Here is a 22,409-nt window from a genome sequence, read left to right on the forward strand (position 1 = left end):
ATATATCTAATGTCCATTACCCAGTGCCCCATCCAAGCCCAGCCCAATAAGGCCCTACTAGTCTTTCACTAATCTGATTAGAGAATTAGAATTAGAATTAGAATTTAGAAAATAGAAAGGGAGAAAGACAGAAAGTCAGAAATGGAGATTTAGGGTTCTTTCAGCGAGAAGACCTTTAAAGGTTTTAGGGTTTGCAGTGCGTTCAAAGTGAGAATACTAACTACTAAGAGATCAACTGCTGTAACTTCAAAGAATCAAAGGTATGTTTGTAGTTTCTTCAAAGGTATCTTTAGTTTCTTCAAAGAAAAATGGATGTTACCTGTTTTTGGATGATTTAGATGTAACTGGTTCGAGTAAAGACTACATTTTTTTTATCTTTCTCTATAGTAAAGTCTAGTGATTTGTTGGGTCTTTGTGGGGTTTAAGATAAGCGGAAACCTGATGTTTACTAGGGTACATTGGCTTGCCGTTGCTTGTTGTTTGACCATTTAGGACTTACATTGAATATTTTAACAGTTTGAAGTTGATTTTTCTGTAAATTAATTAAATATCAGAAAATTGCTGGAGTTTGTGGAAGAAGTCATTTGAAAAAACAGTTGTACTAGTTGTTTTAATTTGTAATTTTAATGCTTCGATTGAAAATTGGTTTTGGTTGCAGAACTCGTAGGTGACTGTAATTCATTAGGATGTTGTTTCTACAAGTTACGCCCTGCTAGTATTAAGTTAACACTACCAAATTAACTATCTGTAGGTATGACTGTAGTTATTAGATTGATACAATTCAGTTAGAGATACAAGTTACTGGATGTTGCTTGCAAAATTGCATTGTTGTAGCACTCGGTGCCTGAAATTTCCTACTTCTCCATGTCTTATATATTACTTGGGTGAGACAAGATATCGTGTCTGGGAGTTTCTTGTTTCAATTGAATGTTTACTTTGTCTTTGATACTTGAGCATGTTTCACTCCTTTTGAGCCAATCTTTGACATTTCATCACTTTGTCGATCAAACCTGCAATCAAGCACAACTTATGAGCCTTTTGGGACTATTTTGTAACGATTTATAATCAAAACATAGGCAAGAAGGAGCATGAAACTCGTTAAAATCCCTACTTATCAACTCCTCAAACTTAAGCATTTGCTTGTCCTCAAGCAAACAAAATAAGACTCACCCCCTAAGGGAAAATCCAAGTATTTCCAACTATACTAAAGTAACCTCAACAAGCATCAATTGGGACTAACAATTGCCCTCAATACGAATGAATCATTAACAACATTTAAACTTTGAAAAACTATGGATCAAGTGTGACACAAGAGCATCAAGAGTTGACTCATTACATCAACGAACTCTCTCAATTTACTTTGGCCATTGTGGAACCCGAACTCACACATCCTCAACTCTCCCTAAGCAAACCTCAAATTTTAGAGTATTAGCACACAAATCGAGGTTAATGGGAATTCACTCATCTCTCTCAAGGAAAGGTCACAAGTCCGGCTCTAAGTACCATATGCTTGCCCTCATGTAAGTATCCACTAATGTAAGCGTCCTTCAACTCAAGATCATATAGGGCTTTTGAGGAGTCAATGTGAAGGCTTTTGGTTCAGGGTAGGAAAAGTTTGGTCTAAATGGGTTCCATCTTCCCTTAAGCACTTCTTTTGATTCATTTGGCACAATTCTCTTAACTCTTTGAGCATCTCACTTCTTTTTAAGGGGTTAGAGAAACGTAATGTCACTCTTTTTATTGCACTTCAAAGTGTTTCTCCTTTTTCAACTTTTTCCACACCTTTTTCTTTTTTTTTTCTTGAATCCTTTTTTATTCTTTTTCACATTGGGCTTTCTTTTTGTCTTTTTCTTTTCTTTTCTTTTCTTTTTCCTTGCCTTCCTTTTCTTCTCTTTAGTACCTTTTACTTCTTTGTTCCCTCTCTCGTCTCTCCCCCCAAACTTAGACTTTTGTCATTGCTCACGGGAAGATCGGGTGCCAAAAGAGGGTATATTTTAGAATGGATATAAGCTTATAGTATTGGTTCTTGAAAGAAAAAGGTTTAAGGCTCAAAAGGGTTAACTAGGGATTATATCATTGGTGGGCTATGGAATTGTTCAACTATCATTTGGATCAAGGAGAGCCTATAATCACTTCTCAAGCCAAATTTCCCTCAAGATTTTGCCTCAACAGACATTCGGGGCAAGTTCTAAACCATTCGCCCGGGACTTGGACTCACAGTTCGATTTCTCACCACACAAGCTCAAGGATTGCTAAAGACATAGAGTCGAGGGCCCACAACAACCTTAGACACGATTGAGCACACAATAGTCCCGAAAGACCACATGATGATTGTTTGGTCAACACAAGAGTCTCAAGGTCACGATTTTCACCATCCTAAACACAACAACTTGTCTTTGATCATGGGACCAAAGGCAAATGTGTTAGGCCCAAGTGAAGCTTTGCTTGAGGTACCCTTAACTATAAGCCACCAAAAATAAAAACAAAAACGGACTCAACCCCTTAAGAAGGTTTTCACGTTATCCATCATCGGGAAAAGCCACCCGGTTCACACGATACTCCACCTTTGGAAAGAACCGTGGCATTAAGAAAACCAAAGGCTTATTAAAGCGCCAAAAAAAACGAAACAGAAAGCTATGAGCCTATCTAAGAAGCTAAAAACAAAAAATATTTTTACGTGAATAGAAAATAGAATGAATATGTACAATAGGGGATTTGAATATACAACGGTGGATGAATATATACAATAATATAACTTTATATACAGACCAAAGGAAAGATAAAAAATGCGATAAAAGTAGCTAAATGTAAAGTTATATACAGACCAATAGAAAATCAAAAATACATAAAATGTAACAATATATACAGTCATCCAAAAATGTAGGGCGCACCCCCTCAAATAAAAGTTGACATTGTCCCCAATGCCAACTAAACAAATAAGCACCAAAAAGTATAAGGAAAGGATATGGGAACTCCCCAAGCTGTGTCCGTATGCATGAGATCATCAGTGGTCCCCGGGTCCTCTATATGCGCGAGAACCTCAGACTGGTTCCCGGTTTCCTGCTGCTCAGCTGCTGGGACTGGGGCCTGGACGGGCTGAATATCATGAACATCCTGTGGCTGACTGGAGGAAGCCTCTGGTGGGTCTGCCAACTGGATGATCGCCTCATCTGCACTAGGGAGCTTCCTCTTCTTCTTTGGAAGCCTCTGTGTCTGCTCCTGCTATGGCTCTGCTGCTGGTGCTGCTGCTGGAGCTGGGTCCTCAAATAACAAATCTAAAGGCAGCTGGTCTGCCTTCAGTCTGTCCACATCCGCTCTAAGCTCCTTCACGAACTCCTTGGAAGCCCGTGTTTTGCGTAGCTTCTTGTGCTCCCTGGCAAGCTCCTTCATGGCCTTGCCATGTGAATCCACTACCTTAGCCAAGGCAGCCTGAGAATCAAGGATCTTCTGCTGGTTGGTAAGAATCTTCTTAAGTGAATCCTCGATGGACTGGGGCACCTGCACTGGTTGTGGTGCCGACTGAGCCGCAATGGTGGAGGTCAATATAGACAACTTGGACGAAGCAATCACCATCCAGTTGTTCAAGCTATGAAGTGTCTGGCTCAGCTAGTGGGCGGTGATAGGATGGGCCCGGGAAGATGGAATCCTCGAGCCAGCTGAAGTAGAGGGACCAACAGTAGTGGAAGGTCCGAGAGCCATGTCAGCAACTGTGGAGGCAGGCTCAGTGGAGGGCTCTACCGCAACTGGCTCTTCAGACTGTCCAGTTGGGGCAGAAGCAGGCGACTTGTAATTCTTGTCCTTGAGGTTGTCTGACCCCTTGAAACTATACCACGAAAATAGAGCCACAGGTTTGACCTTGATGTCAAAAGGTCTCTTCTCCACCTCCAGGTCCCGGAAATACAAAGCGAGGATGCTGGGAAAAGGGTAGTTCTGGTCATGCTCAACTCCCAATGCATAAATGACGCGGGACATCACATTGCTCAAGTTGATAGGGTATCCTGCCATAATAGATACAATAAGAACAACCCGGGCAAGTGGAATAGTCTGATCATGGGTAGTGGGGTCAAGCCAACTGCACACAAAAGTCAACCACCTTCTAGCCTCAAAGTTGAAAGTCCTTTGAAGTATTTTGGCCCTTGCTTGCAACCACTCTGGAACCGTACCCGAGATTGCCAGGTATGAAGCTAACCACGGATGAACCTCCTCGCCCATTGCTAACCTTTTATTGTAAAGGGACTCATCTTCTTCATTAAACCCCAGGTATTCATTTAGTGCCTTCTCGGTAAATTCCACATTTTTGTTTCGCACTTTGGTCACTTTAGTGACTTTCAAGATGTGGGCCACATTGCTATAAAACTCCTTGACCATGTGCTCATTCACCTTCACACAATTATCTGTAAAGTACTCCCAACCCACTCAAGCTCGAACTATCTATGTACATTGGGGTGTAAGAGTAGAAGGTCTCTGTCAATGAAGCTCCTCTCAAGAATCAACTTTCGTGTCGGCCACTATTCCGTAAACTTGTGGAACGCCACCTGGCTGACAAATCTATCTTTCCAAATAGCAGGATTTCTAGTCCGGTCAATACCCCCAACCTGAGGCACACCACCCCCAGGTAACTCCCCATCTCTCTCATCACCTCTAGCACCCTCCCCAGATATTGAAGATGTGGGAGAGGTAGAGTATTCATCCCTACTACCTGTTGTTGAGCCCTCAGATGACCCAGAAGAAATGTTGATTGAAGCTTGAGCATCGGGGGACAAGGGAAGAGCGTCTCTATGTATGGATCTCTCCAGATACGGGATGTATAGTGGGACTAAATCTGAAGAGATCTCCCGGGAGGGCTCGTACTCACTCCCCATGTTTTCAATGGCTCTGTCAGCCGCTTTGATTGCTTTCCTCATGTCCTTTATGTTTTTTCTAGCCCGGGGAGTGAGTTTTACCATCCTTTTCTTCCCTCCCCGGGAGGAATCACCTCGGCCAGGTTGTTTCGAGCCTTTGCCTCTTTGTTTGACCATTGCCTGCAAGCACAAACATCTAGATTTGTTAGTATCAACACAGACAGTGAAAGAGATGTGGAAAATGAATTGCAGAACAGAAGCCACAAGCTGCAGAACATGTTGCAGAAACAGTGCACCGCAGCCCGCACAAAAAGGAGTGAGGCCGCACTGGGGGCACCGCGGATCGCATAAAGGCGACCGCGGTCCGCACTGAGGCAAGGTCTATAACACCACCTCTCTGAATCCATCCACCGCGTCCCGCACAAAGTAGCACCGCGGACGCGGTGGGCAAGAGCGGACCGCACAGAATGCAATACGGCCACGCTGGGCAAGAGGTCAATTCCTGAAAAATCCTCACCGCGGTCCGCACAAAGTGGTACCACGGACCACACAAAAACGACTGCAGTCCGCGGTGGGTTTGAGTATCTTAGAGGCTTGCCATTCTTCACCCTATAGTGGCCATTATGGTGGGGTGAGGATCGCCTCAAAAGTTCTTAGTTGTGGATTCTATTGGACCACCTTGTTCAAAGATGCGGGCGATTTGGTGAAGAGGTGTGATGAGTGCCAAAGAGCGGGCAGAATTTCAAAAAGGGATGAGATGCCTCTCAATACGATTCTTGAAGTGGATATCTTTGATGTTTGGGGCATCAATTTCATGGGTCCATTTGTTATCTCTTGTGGGAATACTTACATTCTCGTGGCGGTTGACTATGTCTCAAAATGGGTTGAAGCCATGGCTTTGCCTAGTAATGAAGCCCGGAGTGTTGTTGCGTTTCTTAAAAAGAGCATCTTCACAAGGTTTGGTACTCCTCGTGCGATTATTAGTGATGGGGGGTCTCACTTTTGCAACAAGGCTTTCGACACGTTGCTTTCCAAGTACGGTGTCAATCATAAGGTTTCTACACCCTATTATCCTCAAGCTAGTGGTCAAGTGGAAGTCTCCAACAGAGAAATTAAGAGCATCTTGTCAAAAACTATCAATGCTAATAGGACCGATTGGTCGAAAAAGTTGGATGACACTATATGGGCTTATCGGACGGCTTACAAAACTCCGATTGGTATGTCTCCGTATCAGTTGGTGTTTGGAAAGGCTTGTCATCTTCCGGTCGAGTTAGAGCATAAGGCCATGTGGGCTTTGAGGAAGTTGAATTTGGAATGGGATGTTGTGGCAAATCTTCGTGTTGAACAACTCAATGAGCTCGATGAGTTTAGATTCCATGCCTACTCAAGTTCATCCTTGTATAAGGACAAAATGAAGTACCTTCACGACAAGTATGCTCGGGGTAAGGAGTTCAAGGTTGGAGATATGGTTCTCTTGTTTAATTCCCGGTTACGTCTGTTTCCGGGTAAGCTCAAGTCAAAGTGGAGTGAGCCATTTGAAGTTGTGTTTGTGACCCCATTTGGTGCTCTTGATCTAAGGAACAAAAACGGTGAAGTTTTCAGAGTTAATGGGCACCGGGTCAAGCATTATCTTGGAAAATTTGACGAAAGCCACGTGGTGGAACTTCTTCATCTAAAGTGATGTGATGGTAACATGCGTCGTGCCGCGACGTTAAATCAGGCGCTTCTTGAGAGGCAACCCATGTCTTTTTCTTCTTGTTTTCTTTGATTTTCTTTGTAGTGTAGGATTGATTTTTGAGCTAATTGGTTGTGAAATATTGCAGGGATTGTGTTGATACAGTGCAAAACATTTTGAAAAATTTGAACAGTCTCTGAAGTTTCCAGTGCGGCCGCATTGCACTTTGTGCGGTCCGTACTGGTGAAGGCTAATTGAGGTACTCTCTGAAGATTGCCACAGCGACCGCATTCCATTTAGTGCGGACCGTGGTGGACCTCTGCAGCCGCGGTCTGTTTTGTGTGGACCGCGAAGGTTGCCTTCTCGAGCTTCTTCTGAACAAACCCAGCGTGGTCCGCGGTCTGTTTTGTGCAGCCGTACTGGTAGGTATGACCGGGTCCCACATGCTTTTCTATAAATAGACCACATGGGTCACTGGTTGCCCTTTTCGAAAAATTGATTCTCAGATACTTAAAAATTACTGTTCATCTTCCCTCTTCTTCGTACTAGCTTGTTTGCATTGTGTTTCTTCACTTCTTCTTAATATCTGGTAACAATTCAACCACTTCTTGTTATTTTAAGTATTTAATTTCATTTTATGTCATTTTCTATTAACTGTGTAGACTTCTCCCCTCCCCCCTGTAATTCTTTAATTTTGATGTTGGTTAGTTTAACTATTAAGTTTTGTGTGCCTGAGGAGTATTATTAACTAGGTAAATTGAGTAGAGACAAAGTTAGGTGAAAACTTGAACAAAAATGCAAGACCAAGAACCCTAACTCAGTGCCTTGATAGAAGGCCCATAAAAATACTGCATGTTCAAACCTTTGATGATAAAATCCAAGAACGGTTGGCTATTGCTTATCAAACATATAATATGTGTATATATAATCATGTATACTTTCATTGCTATTTCCTTTTCTTTGTGCGCTTCGATGCCATCTCTTGTCAGTTATCCTGTTCTTCGATTATCTCAAGATAACACACTCATTTTACTATTTAAATATCACCTTCTATTTTTGGAAATAAATAATTTCAGGACAAGAATGGACGTACTCTCTATGACGAAGATGGAAAACCCCTTATACACACAGATGGGACAGGATATATTTCGGAAGATTTGGCAAGAAAGTGTCCACAAGATTTTTTCAATGTGAAGTATAAGAATGCCAAGTTAGAGGTAATCTGGTTGGACCTAGTTCACTAAGCATTTTATTTTGTAGCAGAAACTTGGAAGGATGTGTTCGGATTGTAGACTTTGATTTCCTTTCTAATTCATTTGAAATTATGTTTTTTTTTATTTGCACCGGGTGTCTACCTCACAATCCAAAATCACAAAGTCGGTCGGCAGTATGAATTTGTCCACCCGAACAAGCACATCGTCAATAATGCCCAAAGGTCGCTTTATCGATCGATCCGCCATTTGAAGTCTCATTGAAGTTGGCCTAGGTTGCCCAATACCCAAAGTTTTGAAGACCGAATAGGGCATCAACTTGATACTAGCTCCCAATTCACAAAGAGCTTTGGAAAAATCTGCACTTCCAATGGTACAAGGAATGGTGAAGGCATCGGGATCTTCAAGCTTCGGGGCCATTGAATGCACTATAGCACTAACTTGATGAGTCATCTTTATAGTTTCACAATCCATAGAATGCTTCTTTGTGACCAAGTCTTTCATGAATTTTGCATAGCCTGACATTTTTTCAAGTGCCTCCACCAATGGCACATTAATAGATAAGCGCTTCATCATATCAATGAACTTTTTAAACTAATTATCATTTTTCTGCTTCGCGAGCCTCTGAGGATAAGGTGGAGGTGGCCTTGGTAAAGAGCCTTGGCTTTTGGAACAACTGGCTCGGGCATGTCAATCACATGTTCCCTAGACGGGTTCACGACATCTTGGGTTTCTACCTCGGCCTCACCAATATCAATCCTCACATCATTGTTCACATTCTCTTCAACCACATCTTCAACAATCAAAGGTACATCATCATCCCGCAACTCAACATCTTTATCCACACTTTGCTTTTGCTTTGAGGTATTCACATCACCGCCTCTCCCACTTCTTGTTGTAACCGCCATCACCTGATTATTATTTCCACCATTCGGGTTCACTACCGTATCACTTGGTAGAGCACCCTTCGGGCGAGTATTCAATGACTGAGAGATTTGGCTTAATTGCACCTCCAAGTTTTGGATAGAGGTGGTGTGAGAAGATAACTGTGCATCCGAATCCACACTCCTCTTCATCATCTGCTCGAACATCATTTCAATTCTACCCATATCATTACTAAAGGAACTAGGACCTTGAGAAGGGAAAGGGGTGGATTGTTCGGTTGTTGGTACATTGGGGGCCTTTGAAAGCCTTGCCCCCGGTTGCCTTGGTTTCTATTGTTGTTCCACCCACCTTGATTGTTGTTGTTTCCACAGTTGTTGTTATTTCCATTCCAGTTGCCTTGGTTGTTGTTCTGATTACCCCAATTGTTGTTTTGGTTGTTGTTCCAATTGCCACCACTTTGTTGTTGATTGCCCCAATTTCCTTGGGTAAGCCATTGTTGGTTTGAAGAGTTGCCTCTATTGCCTTGATAGTTGTTGACATATTGTACCTCTTGCACTTTGGTCATCATAACCATCATTTTGACACCCATCATATTCATCAACAAATTCCTCAGAATTTCCTTGATTTTGTTGCCTCATTTGCCTTCTCTTGTTGACAAGCATACTAACACCCTCCATGACATTCACTTGGCGAGGATTCTAAACTTGTTGCAATTGTGCCTTAGCCAATTGATTCATCATAGTGGTAAGTTCAGCTATCGCTTGCCCGTGATCATGTAATTCCTTGTGCAAATGGATAACCATAGGGTCACCTTGAGGAATAATTGCTCTACTCTGCCATACTGAAGAAGTGTCTACCATTTCATCAAGTACATCACATGCCTCCTCATAAGAAAGTTTCATAAAATTGCCCCCGGCCAATTGGTTAACAATGCATTGATTTGTAGTATTTATGCCCCGGTAGAATGTTTGTTGGATCATGGCCTCGGTCATATCATTATTTGGGCACTCCTTCACCATCGTTCTATACCGCTCCCAAATCTCATGCAAATGTTCTGTTGGCTCTTGCTTGAAGGCTAATATTTCATCTCTAAGTGCCGCCATATGACTAGGAGAGAAGAATTTGGCAATAAACCTATCCGCCAACTCATCCTAAGTTGTGATGGAATGGTTGGGGAGTCTCTCGAGCCAATCCAATGCCTTTCCCCGAAGTGAGAACGGGAAAAGTCTCAATCTCAACGCATCCTCGGACACATTCGTCTGTTTACTCCCCCTGCATGTATCTATAAACCCCTTGAGATATTTGTAGGCATTTTGATTTGCAGCGCCCGTGGAGTACCCACGCTGCTCAAGTAAGGTCAACATCACATTGGTTATTTGAAAGTTGCCCGCCTGGATTCGAGGTGGGACAATATCACTTGTGTAACTCTAGTTTGGTAATACTCTCGGAGCCACTCTTGGAGGAACCGGGGGAGGGTCTGGAATATTGTCATTTGGAATAGCATTTGCATTCTGGCTTCTCCGTTGACCTTGAGTCGCAAGAGGCACCTCATCTTGCTCAAGATCATCTACCTCCTCCCCCACTATCACGTTTCCAAGAGGATCATTAGCGTTGTTTAAAGCCATGTTGGTACCTGAGTAATGACACAAACAAGTAAGTAACAAGGAAGGAAAGAAGAATAATACACAAAATTAACTAAATAGACAGCCAAAACCGTTATCTCCCCGACAACGGCGCCAAAAAGTGATCGCTTCCAACTCCACACTACTAAAAAGTAGGAAGAGAGGGTTGCAATAGCTTTTACCCGATATGAGGGTTGGGATCGATTTCCACAGGGAGCTAGGAATGGAGTCGGGTATCTATCTAGACTAGAAGTGTGTATTTGTTCCAAATGTCACTTCCATACATTTTTGGGTTTTAGATTACAAACTACTATTATCAAACTATTAATTGAAACTAGATTATGCTACGAGATAATTGCTAAGTTGTATCTAATGGGAAGAAGGGCCCTAGGGTCGTGACATTACCTAGGTGGCTAATTGACGGGTAGATGTTATTAAGGTTCGATTGACATAATTGGGGCTTATGCTATAACCGTTGCACAATTTTACCCACTCTCATACCTCTCGGTGGAGAGAGTGATTTTGCCCAATTGACTCTCTCGAGACCAAATGGGTAGGCAAAGTAGCTCAAGCAACTGGGGTTCAAGTTGGGTAATTACTCTCTCGAGGTTTAACCCTTTAATTGGGACTATCAATTCTCTTGAGTCCATCCCAATTCCTTGTTGGATCAACTTTGGAGACTTAGGCTCTCTTTCTCAAGAAGAGCCAAGTCAACTTAGCACAAACTAGTGTTTGCAACCACCAATTCATAGATTAAACCATAAAATTGACCCAAATAAGAAACACCCATAGTGAATCTAACAATAGATGGAAACACCCATCGATTACCCACACTAGGGTTGAGCCACAACCCTAGTTAATGGGTTTAGCTACTCATGTTTGAAGGAAAGAATAGAGAAATAGATGAAGAACAAGACATATTAATTAAATGCTAAATTAAAATACAAGAATCTATCGTTAATTTGGAGCTAAGATGCCAAGAAATGGCTACAGATGAAGTTCCCACGAGCGCATCTAAGTTCTGGATATATCTGATGACCTAAAAATGGTAAAATGTTCTATTTATACTAGGCTGGAAAAACTGGACAAAAATACTTCTGCGGGGTCAGCGCGGGCCGCGTAAAATGGACCGCGGTCGCTCTAGGCTCTTGGACTTCAATTCTGGGTTCTCTGACTTAGGCTCCGCGGACCGCGTAGAATGGACCGCGGCCGCAGAGGCAGTTGTCACGGTCCGTACAACCATGACCGCGGACCGCGTTGGCATTTTCCGTCTCTCTGAATATCTCTTTCGCGAACCGTACAAAAAGGCAGTGCGGCCACGGAACCTTAACTGCGGACCACGCAATGTGGACTACTGCCGCGTTGCTTGAAGCCTGGTTTTTGTCATCTCTATGAATCTCTCTTCCGCGGACCGCACAAAAAGGCAATGCGGCCGCGGAACCTTCACTGCGGGCCGCGCAGTGTGGACTGTGGTCGTGTTGCTTGAAGCCTGATCTTGCCATCTCTTTGAATCACCTAGTGCGGCTGCATTCCATTTTGTGCGGTCTGCACTAGGCTTGTTTGCCCTCAGTTTACTTTGTCTTTGATACTTGAGCAGGTTTCACTCCTTTTGAGCTGATCTTTGATATTTCGTCACTTGGTCGATCAAACTTGCAATCAAGCACAACTTATGAGCCTTTTGGGACTATTTTGTAAAAATTTATAATCAAAGCATAGGCAAGAAGGAGCATGAAACTCGTTAAAATACCTACTTATCACGGTACCGCAAAAGCGGATTTTGGACTGCAGATGCGGGTATGCCTGGGCAGAACATATAAGTTATTTCATTTTCACGAGTTTGAGTTATTCCACCATTTTTTACTTCGGCTTGAGAGCTTTTGGACGATTTGGAAGAGGGATTTCAAGGGAACTTCGTTAAGGTAAGGATTTTGGACCTAAAACACATTTCTATGGTAGTATTTCATGGATTAAGGTTGTAATTAAAGGAATTAAAGGGCTAAAAATGGAGGATTAGGTCTTGAGTTTAAGTGGCCTTTAAAGGAGGATTTGAGGGGTCATTTGGACTCCGATTTTAGTGTTCTTGATATGCATAGACTCATGGGGAGATGTGGAATCTATTGATGTAAAAATTTCTAAGTTTTGAGAAGTGGACCCGGGGCTCGGGTTTGGTCAATTTCGGGATTTTTTGTATTTTTCGATTGTTTTCGCTTGGGCTTTGTTCCCTTAGCATATTGTGATGTATTCATTCTGATTTTGGATAGATTCGACACGCGTGGAGGACGATTAGAGGGGAAAAGGTGTCGCGAGCTAGAGATTTAGTCGGTTCGAGGTGAGTAATGATTGTAAATGATTCTCTGAGGGTTTGAAACCACGGATTGCACATCGTAGTGCTATATTGAGGTGAGACACACACTTGATGACGAGTGTGGGGTCGTTCACTATTGGGGATTGTGACTTGGTTCATCTCGATTGATGATTTTATCGCGTATTTGGCTGAAATTATTTGTTATCATCATAATTTGGGTTGATTGCCATATTTGGGTTTCGTGCCAACTATTTGAACCTTTCGGGGATTTTTATTACCATTTCCTCACTGTTTTGACTTATTACTTGAACTCAGTCCCGTTATTTTCCACCATTTTACTACTCAGCCATTTTTACTTAGTTTTGATACTTAAATGATATTTTAAATGATGTTTTGGGCTGAGAGATACTGTTTTACTCGTGCCCGAGGGGCTTATGATGATTTTTCGACTAAGTAAGGCCGAGGGCCTAGTTGTGAGGATACACTGGTACTGATATGAGGCCGGGGGCCTGAGATACATATATACGCCACGAGGTGGCTTGATTGATATGAGGCCGAAGGCCTAGACTTGATACCACGAGATGGCTTGATATTGCGCTTGGGCCATAAGGGGCCCCTCCCGGAGTCTGTACACCCCTAGTGAGTGCGGGTACCCATTGTGATGTGAGATTGAGCCTGAGGGACTGGCATTGTTCTGAGATTGAGCCCGAAGGGCTGGTACTATATCTGAGATGTTGCCCGAGGGGCGAACTTCTATTTGTTTACTTACCTGTCAACTACTTGTTTTACTTGTTGAAAAGGGATTTTTACTTGACACTTCACTGTTTTACCTTTTTAAGTGATTCTTTTACTGCTTCATTATAGAATGCCTTGTGCCTTACGTGTTTTGTTACCTTCAGTCATTATTTATGTTTATTACTCACTGGGTCGGAGTATTCACAGTACTCCATACACCATGTGTGCATATTCAAGCGTCGCTGGTTCCGCTCCTGAGTGCTAATTCCTCCAGTTCCAGGAGGTATTCAGAGACTACGAGGTAATTGTTGGCGTCCGCAGCCCCGTGTCTCTACTATCTTATCATTTCTATTTCCTTCAAACATTTGTACTAGATATTGGATTTAGCAGACTTGTATCATGGTCGATAGATGCTCGTGACTTGTGACACCCCGGGTAGGGCTGTGTCGGGTTGGACTTTTCCGCATTATTATCGTTATTTCCGCTATTCAGGGTTATTAATCATCTTTAGACTATTTTTGTGTTGCTTAACTGTTTTAAAAGGCAAATAGGGTTAAACTGGCTGGCCTTGTCTTCACGAGAGATGCCATCACGATCGGGTTTGGGGTTATGGTCGTGACAAGTTGGTATCAGAGCCTAAGTTACATAGGTCTTACGAGTCATGAGCATGTTTAGTAGAGTCTCACAGATCCATACAGAGACATCTGTATTTATCCTCGAGAGGCTGCAGAACCTTTAGGAAAAACTTCATATTCTCGAAATTCTTGTCATGCAAACTTGTTGGTCCGAGTACTAAACTTCTGTTATTCTATTCTCTCACAGATGGTGAGGATACGAGCTACCAGACTGGGTGGATGACCACCAATGCCACCAGTTGGGGCCACCAGAGGCCGTGGACGCGGTCGTGGCAGAGACAGAGCAGCAAAGGCAGCACCTGTAGATCCACCAGTTGCCCTAGCTCAGGATCAGGCTCCAGATATGGATGCTCCAACAGCACTAGTTGAGGTACCAGCTGTACCCATCGTGATCCCGGGTCTTTAGGAGTCCTTGGCACAGATCTTATTAGTTTGCACCGGCTTGGCTCAGGCGGTTTCAGCCACTACAACCGCAGCTACTTCACAGGTCGGGGAAGGCAATTAGACTCTCGTCGCTCGCACACCTGAGCAGGTAGTGCAGGGACTTCAGATGCCGGGGGCACCTCCAGCCCAGCCGGTTGCACTAGCTCAAGAATTTGTAGTGCCGGTTATGCCGGATGATAAGTAGCGTCGACTTGAGAGGTTTGGTAGACTCCAGCCTCCAACATTCAGTGGAGAAGAGGGAAAGGATGCCCAGGGTTTCTTGGATAAGTGCCAGCGAATGCTTCATATAGCAGGGATTCTTGAGACTAGTGGTGTGGCATTTACTACCTTTCAGTTTTCTGGGGCTGCCTTCACTTGGTGGGAGGTGTGTGAGAGGCATAGGCCTGTTGTTACAGCGCCCCTTACTTGGCAGCAGTTCTCCATTCTCTTCCTGGAAAAGTATGTGCCACAGTCCCACAGAGAGGAGCTGCATAGACAGTTTGAGAGGTTGCGATAAGGGGATATTACTATGTCACAGTATGAGTCGAGGTTTTTTGAGTTGGCTCGTCAGGCCATCTGGTTGGTTCTGACAGATCGAGAGAGGATCAGAAGATTTGTTGATAGCCTTACTTATCATCTCCGTATTCTTATGACTAGAGAGAGAGTGATGGGTACTACGTTCGAGGAGGTGGTTGATATCGCTCGTGAGATGAGTCGGTTTGCAGTTAGGAGCGAGAGGAGAGGGAGGCCAAGAGGCCTCGAGGATCGGGCAGTTATAGTGGTGCTCCTTCGAGGGGCCAGTTTCAGCATGGTAGAGGTCGTTCATTCAAGCCTGCTCAGTCAGCCTGCCTAGGTTATCGTGGGCATCTTCAGGTCATGGTTATCATGGATCTCAGCAGGGCCAATCATCACTCAGTGCCCTTCTAGCTCAGAGTTCATCTCGTGCCCCATCAGCTCAGGGCTCTTCTATGCCGAGTGCATCTGCTAGTCACTCCAGTGTGAGGGGTTCCCTTTAGTCCCCTTCTCTAGCACCTGGGAGTTGTTATGAGTGTGGTGAGATGGGCCACATGTGGAGGCAGTGTCCTCGTCATATTGCTAGTTCGTCCCAATAGAGGGGTTAGTCATCGGCTTCAACGCCAATTCCTTCACCACCACCCGCTCAGCCAGCTAAGGGTGGAGGTGAGTCAGCCAGGGTTCGCCCCAGAGGAAGAGGTCAATCAGGGGGCGGTCAGGCTCGTTTCTATGCCATCCCAGGCAGACCCGATGTTGTTGCTTCAGATGCTATCATTATAGGTATTGTTTCAATCTGCCATATAGATGCCTCTGTATTATTTGATCTCGGTTCTACCTTTTCTTATGTGTCCTCATATTTTGTTCATTATTTGGGTACGCCCCATTAGTTTCTTGCTTTACCTGTTCATGTATCTACCCAGGTGGGCGATACTGTTGTTGTAGACCGTGTGTGGTAACTATTGGGGGTCTAGAGACCTGAATGGATCTATTACTACTGAGCATGGTGGATTTTGATGTCATTTTGGGCATGGATTGGCTATCTCCGTGTCGTGCTATTCTAGACTGTCATGCTAAGACAGTCACATTGGCTATGCCGGGTGTGCCACGGATCGAGTGGAGAGGTGTGACTGATTACGTTCCTAGTAGAGTGATCACTTTCTTAAAGGCCCAGCATATGGTTAGGAAGGGTTGTCTTTCATATCTAGCGTTTGTGAGGGATGTCAGAGCTGAGACTCCCAGTATTGATTATGTTCTAGTTGTGAGGGATTTTCCCGATGTGTTTCCTGCAGACCTGCCGGGCATGCCATCGGACAGGGATATTAATTTTGGTATTGACCTGGTGCCAGGCACTCAGCCCATTTCTATTTCGTCGTATCGTATGGCACCAACGGAGTTGAAGGAGTTAAAGAAGCAGCTTCAGGAGCTCCTAGATAAGGGGTTCATTCGGCCTAGTGTGTCACCTTGGGGTGCGCCGGTTCTATTTGTGAAGAATAAGGATGGCACAATGAGAATGTGCATTGATTATAGGCAATTGAACAAGGTAACAATTAAGAACAAGTATCATTTGCCTCGCATCGATGATTTATTTTATCAGCTTCAGGGAGCGAGGGTGTTCTCCAAGATTGATCTCCGTTCGGGTTATCACCAGTTGAAGATCAGGGATTCAGATATTCTTAAGACGGCTTTTAGGACCCGATATGGTCACTATGAGTTCTTGGTGATGTCTTTTGGGCTGACCAATGCCCCAGCAACGTTCATGCATTTGATGAACAATGTGTTCCGGCCTTATTTTGATTCATTCGTCATAGTCTTCATTGATGATATTTTGGTATATTTGCGTAGTCAGGAGGAGCACGCAGAGTATTTGAGAGTTGTGTTGTAGAGATTGAGAGAGGATAAGCTTTATGCAAAATTCTCCAAGTGTGAGTTTTGGCTTAGTTCAATGGCTTTCTTAGGGCACGTGGTGTCGAGTGAGGGTATTCAAGTTGATCCGAAGAAGATAGAGGTGGTTCAGAGTTGGCCTAAACCGTCCACAACTATAGAGATTCGCAGCTTTCTTGGTTTGGCAGGCTATTATCGCTGGTTTGTTCAGGTATTCTCATCTATCGCATTGCCCTTGACCAAGTTGACTCAGAAGGGTGTCTCATTTGTATGGTCGGATGAGTGTGAGGAGAGATTTCAGAAGCTCAAGACAGCTTTGACCACAGCTCTAGTATTGGTTTTGCCATCAGCTTCAAGTTCATATAGCGTGTATTGTGTTGCTTCGAGAGTTGGGATTGGTTGTGTGTTGATGCAGGAGGGTAGAGTTATTGCTTATGTTTCTCTTCAGTTGAAGCCCCATGAGAAGAACTACCCTGTTCATGATTTGGAGTTGACTGTCATAGTTCACGCGTTGAAGATTTGGAGGCATTAATTGTATGGCGTATCTTGTGAGGTGTTTACTAATCATCACAGTCTTCAGTAATTATTCAAATAGAAGGATCTTAATTTGAGGTAGCGGAGATGGTTGGAGTTACTTAAGGATTATGATATCACTATATTGTACCATCTGGGGTAGGCCAATGTGGTGGCCGATGCCTTGAGCCGAAAGGCACTGAGTATGGGGAGTTTGGCACATATTCCAGTTGGAGAGAGAGCTCTTGTAGTTGATGTTCAGGCCTTGGCCAATCGGTTCATAAAGTTGGATATTTTGGAGCCCAGTCGGGTATTGGCTTGTGTGGTTTCTAGGTCTTCCTTATATAATCGCATCAGAGAGCGCTAGTATGATGATCCGCATTTGCTAGTCTTTAGGGACAGAGTTCAGCATGATGATGCTAGAGATGTGACCGTTGGTGATGATGGAGTATTGAGGATGCAGGTCCGGATTTGCATGCCCAATGTGGATGGGCTTCGGGAGTTGATTCTGAGGATGCCCATAGCTCACGGTATTCCATTCATCCGGTGCCGCAAAGATGTATCAGGATTTCAGGCAGTACTGTTGGTGGAGAAGAATGAAGAAAGATATTGTGGAATTTGTAGCTCGGTGTCTCAATTGTCAGCTGGTGAAATATGAGCATCAGAGACCGGGTGGTTTGCTTCAGCAGATGGATATTCCTAATTGGAAGTGGGAGAGGATCACTCTGGACTTTGTTGTTGGACTTCCATGGACTTTGAAGAAGTTGATGCTATTTGGGTGATTGTGGATCGGCTGATCAAGTCCGCGCACTTCATTCCTGTGTATAATACCTATTCCTAAGAGCGGTTGGCAGAGATCTTTATCCGGGAGATTGTTCGTTTGCATGGTGTCCCAGTTTCCATCATTTCAGATAGAGGTACTCAGTTTACTTCGCAGTTTTAGAGAGTCGTGCAGAGAGAGTTGGGTACTCAGGTGGAGTTGAGCACAACTTTTCATCCTCAAACGGATGGGCAGTCTGAGCGCACTATTCAGATAGTGGAGGACATGTTGCGTGCATGTGTCATTGATTTCGGAGGATCATGGGATGAGTTTCTACTACTTGCAGAGTTTTCTTATAACAACAGCTACCCGTCGAGTATTCAGATGGCTCCATATGAGGCTTTGTATGGGAGGCGGTGTAGATCTCCAATTGGTTGGTTCGAGCCCGGTGAGGCTAGGTTATTGGGGACTAATTTGGTGCAGGATGCTTTGGAGAAGGTGAAGATGATTCAGGAGAGGCTTCGTACAGTGCAATCGAGGCAAAAGAGTTATGCTGATAGGAAGGTTCGAGATGTGTCATACATGGTTGGCGAGAAGGTTCTGTTGAAGGTTTCACCCATGAAGGGTGTTATGAGATTTGGGAAGAAAGGGAAATTGAGTCCTCGGTTCATTAGGACTTTTGAGGTGCTTCGGAGGATTGGGGAGGTAGCTTATGAGCTTGCTTTTCCACCAAGCTTGTCGAGTGTGCATCCGGTATTTCATGTTTCTATGCTCCGGAAGTATGTTGGGGATTTGTCTCATGTTTTGGATTTCAACACTGTTCAGTTGGATGATGATTTGACCTATGATGTGGAGCCAGTAGCTATTTTGGGTCGCTAGGTTCGAAAATTGAGGTCGAAGGATATAGCTTCAGTGAAAGTGCAGTGGAGAGGTCGGCCCGTAGAGGAGGCTACCTGGGAGACCGAACGGGAGATGCGGAGTATATATCCTCATCAGTTTGAGGCTTCAGGTATGTTTCTTGACTCGTTCGAGGACGAACGTTTGTTTAAGTTGGGGAGGATGTGACGACCCAGCCAGTCGCCTTATGAGTTATCGCTTCGTTTTCCCCCATTTCTGCTTCCTTATGCTTCATTATCCGTGTTTTATGTGATCGAGTTGATTAGTTTGAGTTCGGAGAGGATTTGGTAAGAAGTGAGACACTTAGTCTCTTTTAAGAATGTTTAAATTGGAAAAGTCAACCGGATGTTGACTTATGTGTTAGAGGGTTCGGATGTGAGTTCCGGTGGTTCGATTAGCTTCGGAAGGTGATTTGTGACTTAGGAGCGTGATCGGAATGGGTTCTGGAGGTTCGGAGTAGAATTAAGCTTGAATTTGCGAAGTGTTCATTTTGGCGATTTTCGGTTGATATGTGAGATTTTGATATATGGGTCGGAATGGAATTTCGAGAGTTGCAGTAGCTTCGTTATGACATTTGGGATGTGTGTGTAAAATTTCAGGTCATTCAGACATGGTTTGGTTGGGTTTTTAATCAAAAGCATATTTCGGAAAGATTTTAGAAACTTAGGCTTGAATCCGAGGTGTTTTGGTTGATTTGATGTCGTTTGAGGTGTTTTGATGATTGGAAAAAGTTTGAACAAGGTATTGGGTCACGTTTGTGCTTTTAGTTGAGGTCCCGGGGGCCTTGGGGTGATTTTTAATGGTTAACGGGAAGATTTGAGACTTGAGAGATTGCAGAAATTTGTTGTTTCTGGTGTTTTCGCACCTGCGGTTTGGAGGCCACAGGTGCGGCGCCGTATGTGCGAGGGAGAAGCCGCAGAAGCAGTTTTGGAGGGGAGTGTCAGGAAACCGCAAATGCGGTTGTGGGGGGCCGCATCTGCGGAACCGCAAATGCAAAAGAAGGATCGCAGATGCGGTAGTGGCCGGCTTTAGTGATTTCCGCATAAGTGGAGTGTTAACCGCAAATGCGGTACCGCAGAAACAGATTTTGGACCGCAGATGCGAGTATGCCTGGGCGATTTGGAAGAGGGATTTCAAGGGAACTTCGTTAAGGTAAGGATTTTGGACCTAAAACACATTTCTATGGTAGTTCATGGATTAAGGCTGTAATTAAAGGAATTAAAAGGGCTAAAAATGGAGGATTAGGGTTTGAGTTTAAGAGGCCTTTAAAGGAGGATTTGAGGGGTCATTTGGACTCCGATTTTAGTGTTCTTGATATGCATAGACTCGTGGAGAGATGAGGAATCTATTGATGTAAAAATTTCTGAGTTTCGAGAAGTGGGCTCGGGGCTTGGGTTTGGCCAATTTCGGGATTTTTGGTATTTTTCGATTGTTTTCGCTTGTGGGTGAGTGTACTTTAAATGTCGTTAGCGTGTATGCGCCGCAAGTAGGCTTGGATGAGGAGATTAAAAGGCGCTTTTGGGAGGGGTTGGATGACATCGTTCGTAGTATTCTGCCTTCCAAGAGGTTATTCATAGGAGGGGATTTCAATGGCCATATTGGGTCGTCTGCAGGTGGTTATACTGAGGTGCATGGCAGCTTTGGTTTCGGTGAACGGAACGGAGGGGGCACTTTGCTGCTGGATTTTGCCAAGACATTCTATCTAGTGATTGCGAACTCAAGTTTTCCGAAGCGGGAGGAGCATTTGGTTACTTACCAAAGTTCGGTGGCGAAGACTCAGATTGACTATCTCCTCCTTAGGAGATGCGACAGAAGGTTGTGCGAGGATTGCAAAGTTATCCCGGGTGAGACCCTTACAATGCAACATAGGCTTTTGGTGATGGACATTAGTATTATGATAAGGAGGAAGCAGAGGTCAGTACGAGGCCGCCCGAGGATTAGGTGGGGCGCCTTGACTAAGGATAAAGCTCAGGAGTTGGAAGGAAGGTTGTCGGCAATGGGAGCTTGGAGAAGTAGTGGGGACGCAAACACTATGTGGTCGACGACGGCGGACTATATAAGGAAGGCGGCGAGAGAGGTGTTAGGGATATCTTCGGGCCGCACCGGTGGCCACAAAGGAGACTGGTGGTGGAATGCAGTTGTCCAAGGTAAAGTGGAAGTGAAGAAGGCGGCTTACCTGCGATTAGTAAGGAGCACTGGCGAGGAGGAGAAGAGAGCGAACATTGAGAGATATAAGGTAGCTAGGAAGGAGGAGAAGATGGCAGTGACGGAGGCTAAGACGATAGCTTTTGCTCGTTTGTATGAGGAATTAGGGAACAAAGGCGGGGATAAGAAGTTACTCCGACTCGCTAAGGTGAGAGAGAGGACAGCTCAGGATCTGGACCAAGTGAGGTACATAAAAGATGATGACGGCAAAGTTTTGATGGGGGATGACCAGATTAAGAGGAGATGACAGACATACTTTCATAAACTTCTAAATGAGGAAGGGGATCAGGACATTGTACTAGGTGAATTGAGGAATACCGATAGCCCCCATGAATTAAGTGATTGTAGGGACATTGAGGTCGATGAGGTCATGGAGGCAATGCCTAAGATGAGAAAGGGCAGAGCTACCGGGCCAGATGAAATTCCGAATGAACTTTAGAGGTGTGTGGGTAGAGCAGGCTTGGAATGGCTTACTAGGTTGTTTAATGTTATATTCAAGACTAATAGGATGCTTGAAGAGTGGAGGTGGATTACAATGGTTCCATTGTATAAGAACAAAGGCGATATCCATAGCTATAACAACTATAGGGGTATCAAATTACTAAGTCATACCATGAAAGTCTGGGAGAGAGTGGTAGAAATGAGAGTGCGAAGGACGGTGTCTATTTCAGACAACCAGTTCGGGTTCATGCTGGGGCGATCTACCACAGAAGCTATCCACCTTATTAGGAGGATGGTGGAACAATACAGGGATAAGAAGAAGGATATCCACATGGTGTTTATCGATCTAGAGAAAGCGTACGACAGGGTTCCTAGGGAGGTCTTATGGAGATGCTTAGAGGCTAAAGGGGTCCCGGTTGCCTACATTAGGGTGATTAAGGACACGTATGATGGCGCTAAGACTCGGGTTAGGACAGCAGGAGGAAACTCCAAGAATTTTCTGATTGTTACGGGGTTGCACCAAGGGTCTGCGTTCTGCCCTTTCCTATTTACCCTGGTGATGGATGCCATAACGCATCATATTCAAGGGGAGGTGCCATGGTGCATGCTATTTACTGAAGATATAGTCCTAATTGACGAGACACGATGCGGCGTCAGCGAGAGGCTAGAGGTTTGGAGATATGCCCTTGAGTCAAAAGGTTTCAGGTTGAGCAGGACGAAGACGGAATACCTCGAGTGCAAATTTGGGGCCGAGCCGACAGAAGCGGGAGGGGAAGTGAGGCTTGATTCTCAAGTCATCCCTAAGAGGGGTAGTTTCAAGTACCTTGGGTCAGTTATTCAAGGGGTCGGGGAGATCGACGAGGATGT

This window comes from Nicotiana tabacum, chromosome 18 (genome assembly GCF_000715075.1).
Source record: "Nicotiana tabacum cultivar K326 chromosome 18, ASM71507v2, whole genome shotgun sequence".
NCBI classification, from domain to species: Eukaryota; Viridiplantae; Streptophyta; class Magnoliopsida; order Solanales; family Solanaceae; genus Nicotiana; species Nicotiana tabacum.